The sequence below is a fragment of the Octopus bimaculoides genome, chromosome Z (genome assembly GCF_046866305.1).
Source record: "Octopus bimaculoides isolate indiv1 chromosome Z, ASM4686630v1, whole genome shotgun sequence".
Classification (NCBI taxonomy): domain Eukaryota; kingdom Metazoa; phylum Mollusca; class Cephalopoda; order Octopoda; family Octopodidae; genus Octopus; species Octopus bimaculoides.
The window spans coordinates 44,449,545-44,457,044 of record NC_142944.1 but is presented as its reverse complement, the minus strand read 5'-3'; positions in this window follow the sequence as shown (position 1 = coordinate 44,457,044).

Here is a 7,500-nt window from a genome sequence, read left to right as displayed (position 1 = left end):
AGAGAGAGAGAGAGAGAGAGATAAGGATGGACAGAGACAGAACGTAAAACAGTGAATGAGATATATAGAGTTCAGCCAGAACGGACAAATTCTGTGTGTGTATATATATATATATATATATATATATATATATATATATATATATGCATGTGTAATGTTGTGCATACGTCTTTGTGCAACGTACGCACGAACACTCAGTTAACACGTATACACACACACACACACACACGCGCGCGCGCTCGTTCGCAGATACACACATATACACACGTATGTGCCTAGCTATACATATAGATATATATATATATAAACCTGATAATAGTTTAGAGGATTAATCAATAATTTCAATAGGGCATCATACGTATTTTCTGTCTTTACAAAGAAAATGTTTATAATACTTTTGATGTTTCGCCGTTGTAGCTTTTGTCATATTGGAAAGTTCTTTTGGTTCTCCAAGCCTTATATATATATATATATATATATATATATATATATATATATATATGTATGTATGTATGTATGTATAGATATTTGGTTCATGTTGATCGTGGGGCAATATGCCTGCAATTTTGTTGCAGTATGATACTGTATTTTAATGGCGTATACAGAAATAGTTTGAAAGCTAGTTTGATTGCGTGGGCAGATGTAAAGCAATTGTGGAATAGAAGTAAGAAATAAACTCAGGAAGGAAGACGTGAGTTAAGGGGAGGGATGTGAAGCGGAAGAAGGTAAAAGTTTATAGGGTGCTGATGGAAAGGAAAGGGAAGTTAGACATTGATCTGGTAAACAGAGCTTTTCGGAATCTAGGTAGGCTACTGCTAAATTGATTAAATTTAGATTTGCATACAGGTCAGATGGACGTCAAATTCCGTGGTTTGCGTTGAAAGATGGTAAGTTGCGACGTTACTGTTTGAATGTATTCAAGCATGTATGCGAATATAGGTGTAAGAAGGTTAGATTTGGATAGGAATACTGCTCCAAGACATGTCAAATTTAGTGATTTGATTCCAAAATTTCAGTCTAAGATTATCGTAAATTGTGAGAAAGCATTACTTTTAAATACTGGTTTTGTAGACAAGAAGTATTGTCAATTCTGATGTTCATATAAAGTTTACTTTGAGGCCAGCTGATATTTACATATACATTTGTGTGGTCAATCATTTCTTTTCTTTTTATACACCTGGTCGCAAATTAATATCCATGATTTTTCATACGTCTGCAGACAATTTCATGGATAGATTCTTGCACATATTGGTATAAATGTGCACGCGATACATATATTCTATCTATCTATCTATCTATTTATTTATCTGTCTATTTCGGGGCATGTATGTGTATCTCTCTCCTCACACAAACGCGCGCGCGTACACACACACACACATATAGTATACATACATATCACTAACCATAACTTTATATATGTGTGTGTGTAATGTGCATTTATACATATACATATACGTATGTATATATATATATATATATATATATATATATACATACATACACATATATATAGAGAGAAAGAAATAGAAAGAAAGAGAGAGTGAGAGAAAGAGAAACAGATAAATATATAGATATACGTGTACTTATGTATTGTTTTGCGAGCATATATACTTATGTGTGTATATAAATGTCTATTTGTTTCGATATGTAGATAACTACATATTCACACCACCTGTCCAGTCGATCTTCTTGATCATTCCTAGACATGCAATAAAGATCTTTGGAGAGATGGTGTTTCCTTGCTCGACACACTACTCGAGGATTCCTACTGGTTGTGATAGCAGAGTTATTATCTGTTGTGCATTCAGAGATCGCATCACTGAGCGGTTTGATGTATTTTTCTTCCACACCTTGCGTTTCCAGAGATTTCAATACTACTCTTATCTGGACAGCCTTTTCATAATCAGCGAAGGCGATACACAGGGGAAGCTTGTATTCATACACTCGTTCTATGAGCTTTGTTAAAGTGGATATGTGATCAACCATATTATAGGTCTTACGGCAGCCTGCTCGTTTTTTCGTCTAACTTCCTTTAATAGTCTATGAACTTTGGAAACAACATATAGAGGTGAAACAAGAGGCATAGAGGGCGATAGTTTTTTAAAATCTTCTTTATCACTCTTCTTATGAAGCAGGGTGGTATTTGATTCTTTCCTCAGTGAAGGTATTTTACAATCCTTCGGGTAGTGATTAAAACGTAGGACGAGAGTTTTCCACAGCACTTCACCATTGCATCTGTCGTAATGCCGCCTTTCACTTCAACTTCGCCTGTTTCCATCAGTTTAAGGGCATTTTCAATATCACTGATTAGAATACCTGTGAGTTCTTCAAGCGTTTCTAGTGGTGTGGGGTCGAGCTTCACTGATGATTTAAAAGGGATTGTGTAGATGTTTTTGCATATAAACGCTTCACAGAAGACCGCTGATTTTATTCGTTGACTCTCAGCAATGAGAGAAAGCATATTCATTCACATACATACATACATGCATACACACATACATACATGCGTACATTCATACAAACATACATACATACATACATACTTACATGCATACATACATGCATACACAGAAGCTTATTTGAATTAGTTCACTTTGGAAATGTTGTGTGTGATGGACCCTTGATGAAATTGCAGCGACTAGGGTGCATAATTGCATACAGAGCAATGTGCATTCGCTGCAGTAGAAACATATGTAGGTCATTGTTATGTAGAATAATAATGTAGAAAACATATTTTAATAAAAAGTTTGGATGTGAATAAATCTCCACTCTCCTCTTCATTTTCAATATATATATATATATATATATATATATATATATATATAATTAAAAATTTGGGATTTTATCAATAGAACCGCAACTCCTATTTCAGAATTAGCTTATTATATGGAATACACATAGAAAGTTATATCCAATAAAATAATATAAGCATTTAAAACACCTACCATAAAATACAATAAAATTAGCTGAAAACATATTTGAAAAAATATATATAACTTACCTGCTATTAGTCTGTGGGGAAAGAAGATATTTTTATCAACGCTACATGTGTTTCTGCGCTGGTGTGGTGTTTATCAACGCTATACCTAATACATAAATGCACAAGTGCGTCCTCAGGCTATTTATCTTATTATTATTATTATTATTATTATTATTATTAATGGATCAAAATTAAAAATACATGTCATATGAAATAGTAAAAATAAGAATATGAATAAGAATATAATAAAAATATATAAATTACAAATATATTTCAAAAAATTTAAAAATTAAGAAAATTTTAAAAATAAAGAAGTTAAACACCTAAAATTACACTACCGATATATATATAGAAAATTCTAAACCTAAGGAAACCCTCAACGACTATATTATAAACACATGAAGTCCTACAACTTATCTATATAAGCATTACGGGAATTAATAATTTAGTATAAAATTTACCCCTATCTATACAAATATAAATTACCATTTTTTATGTTAAACGTAAGTTAATAGTATTTAAAAAGATTATGTAGTAAAAACTACTATATACGTTATAAATTTATTGAATAAAACTAATGAAAAATTCTAGTAAAAAAATTAACAAAGAATACTTATCGACATAATGTTTACTCCTTTTCGTTCCTGTGCAAATGGCTGCTTCCTCTGTCATGCGCTAAGTATTATGGGAATAACATAAATAAAATAAAATACTCTGAAAAATTCTCTAAGATTAATAATATTGGAGAGGTTGAATTCAAAGGGTGATAATAACTAGATACTTTTAAATTTAGCTGTAACTGGATTTTTTTTATAGTGTTTAAGATTTAGAGATTTATGTTATATTCCTTTTAAGGTAATATTCGTTAATAAATTCTTGGTTCCTGGTATGTCCGTATCTAATACTACGATAAAATTTTATTATAACTACATTTAACTATATTCCTCATAATTGTTTAAGAGATTACATACTAGGTGGGTGGGGGTTTACAATTTATTCACCGCACCCTGTATATATATATATATATATATATATATATATATATATATATATATATATATATATATATATATATATATATATATAGAGCGTGCGGTGAGTAAATTGTGTCTAAACTTTGCAAAAATGAAAATAACGCTGACATCTCATTTTAACAGATATATTTACCAAAATTACATAAAAATATCTTGAAATACTAAAGAGTAAATTTATTTAATAAAATCGCTTGTTTAAGTTGGTGAATGATGCTATATTCCTTGCCTTCAGTTCATCCTTGGTGTTATAAGGAGAATTGCGGGTCTCGCTCAGCTGCGCCCCACACATAATAATCAAAGGGATTGCAGTCTGGGGAGTTAAGTGGCCAGATGTTAGGAGTGATGTGGTCGCAGAAATTGTCTGACAACCATGACTGGGTTCTCCTGCCTGTGTGGCATGGTGCAGAGTTCTGTTGCCAGACATAGGGTCTTCCAGCAGCCATCCTCTTGATGCAGGGCAACACTACTTGCGCTAGGACCTTGATGTAGGCCTCCGTGTTGAGTGTGAGGCCACGTGGGAAGATGAATGAAGGCCTACTCATTTACATACATACTAGCGATCACTCCAAGCACCATGATGTTGATTGGATGTTTGATTTTTTATCACTCACAGTACATGTTTTTGGGACACGGTAAGCCAACAGTTGTTCTGTGTTTACCATCTGATCCTGGCAGACATTTTTCTCGTCTGAGAAAGCCAAAGCATGTTCGGATGGAGAGGTTGTTTGAGCTTGTTGAAAAGTTTGTAGCGCAGTCTTTCCTATTGTCCTTGATGGCTTTGGCTAAAGGTTGGCCCTTTCTCATCCTGTATAAAGAATACCAAATGTTTTCATGCACCTGCCTGATAAAAATCTCAGACACTCCCATGTATCCGGTGATGGACCTGATTACTTGGAGGGATCGCTGTCAATCATGGCTCGGGTCTCACCAACAAATTCAGGAGTTCTTTTCTTATCAGAACAATCAGAGTGAATTTTCCGAGCTGTCGTACCTTCGTAATCACCATCAGACTCATCAAACTCTTTCCGAATCCTCTGCACTGTCCTCAGATTGACACCCAAATATTTTCAATTGTTCGTAATGGAGTTTCCGGCGCATATGCCAAGCATTACAGCATGTGGTTTCAAAATTTCTGGCAGAATGAATTGCGTCATGGTGCTGTTTTTCTCACAGACGGTGCTCAACTGAACCGACTATACTGTGTAGTCGACAAAATGAACAACAAACAATGCACATGCGCAAAATTAAACATACAATTTGGCGATTTACCTATCGCACCAAGTATATATATATATATATATATATATATATATATATATATATATATATATATATATATATTATAAATTAACTACCAACAAATTATATTATGTTATATTTATTCCTGAATGATGTGTAAAGAAATTTTGATTTATTAAGTCTCTTAATGAATTCTTTATACTGAAATATATATTGAAGAAGATAAATATGTTCCTTTGAATATATACGTTTTTGCGTCGTAACTCCTTTATTATTATTATTATATATATATATATACATGTATGTATGTTCATACGTACATATATACACAGATTCATACTTTCATTCATACATATATATGTGTACATACATACATAGACGCACAATATATATATCAGAAGATGTGTGTGTATATTAATTTGTAGTTACACCTGTAGAAGCAAACATTTTATGCGAACACCAGAAGTAACTGTACCGTTCTTGATCTATAGTTAATACTTATATACATACACTTTACTCAGTTTAACTTAACATTCGAAACCCGGCCACTCAAATCTCTGAATATCATCTATGTCTGAGCTGTATTTCAATACGTTACATATACGTTGGAATGAACCATGACTAGAAAATCAAGCTATTTCTTTTTATACTATAAACATCAAACGTAATATGCTGTGTGAGGAAAGCAGCTAAACCGAAATTTCTACGTCATTGTCAACCTTTCCCTTCTGAAAACAATATGCGTTTGTATTTGCAGGTAGTATTAAGAATAAACTAATGTAAGGAAGATGTAAATAGTACTCAGCAGAATAAATTTTTATTACATTATATCTAATGTAACACTACCTTAACAAATATAATTTGATATTTTGTGAAGTCGTTGTTATTATCAGATTGCTTTTGAAAGCGTTAGCGCTTTAAATGTATTTTACTCTTTATCCTGTATCTGGATCAAATAGCGTAAATATTTGTGGCATTATAAGGTAATGAATGAACAGACCACTTCTCTTGTGATAATTAGTAATTTATCTACAAAAATCCAAAACAATATGCTGCCTTCGACTGGTATAGTTTGCAACATGTGTAATCCAATATAATAAAACACCAGAGTATGGGTATTTTTTAAATATTGTTTCTTGTTCGTAACATTGGAATAAAATTAAACGTTAAAGAGAGAGGGAGAGAGAGAGAGTGTGAAGCAGAGAGAGAGAGAGAGTGTGTGAAGCGGAGAGAGAGAGTGTGTGTGAAGCGGAGTGTGCGAGTATTATAAAAAAAAATAGTGAGAGATTGAATGTACGCTAAGAGGAAGCTTGGCAGATCGAGAATGAGAATTAGAATTGAGAATTATAGTAAGATAAACAATATGTACGACATTAAACTATATAGTGTAGGCTAGAAGTTTCGACAGCATTTAGTTTTATAATAGAGCATAGGTTGCAATTAAAGATCATGTACACATTTTACTGTAGTATAACAGTTGTAGTAAACAGCAATATTTACATTACACAAAACGATACTGCTTGCAGTGTGTGATATTACATTACATTTCATAACATGATACTACTGCATTTTACAGGGTTATTCACAACATTTCATAAAAAGAGTATCCTTTTACACCAACGTTTACATTTTACACCATTTTACGGAATGCAGTTTACAAGAACGACATTATTTCAAAATATATTAAAGGTAGTAGTTTACAAATATTTGCAATATGTATATATATTATGGCAGAGATGGAAGCTTACGCAAAATATTTACTACCTTCTCTAATAGGATATAGTTACAGGATGACGTATACAACCTCTTACTCTATCTACAAACATTAAATGCGCATTAAATCTAAAGTTCTCTAACAGCAACATCTATTTGCATCTATTTTAGAGGGAAATGAAACAATTTGTCAATCTGTTTTGTTAATTAGTTATCACAAGATTCTACTGTTCTTAGTTCTACTTAAGACCACATTCAGTTTGCTGTGAATAAATACTTTTTTTTGTACTTTTATATTTCAGATCTAACAAATGTTTTGAGATCCATTATTTTCGCAACAACAGAAAGAATACTATGGAACTGCTTTCTTTTCAATATAAAGGGCGGAGTTATATGACTTGGAACTAAATTCATTGTAGGCATCAATACTCTATCTCTTCTTCTGCTCTCACTCTTAATTTCTGGAATGCATTGATGCAATGAATTCCTGAAGTTCTAGTGTCTTTCAGTAGAGTGTTCCTGGTCACAGGTTGC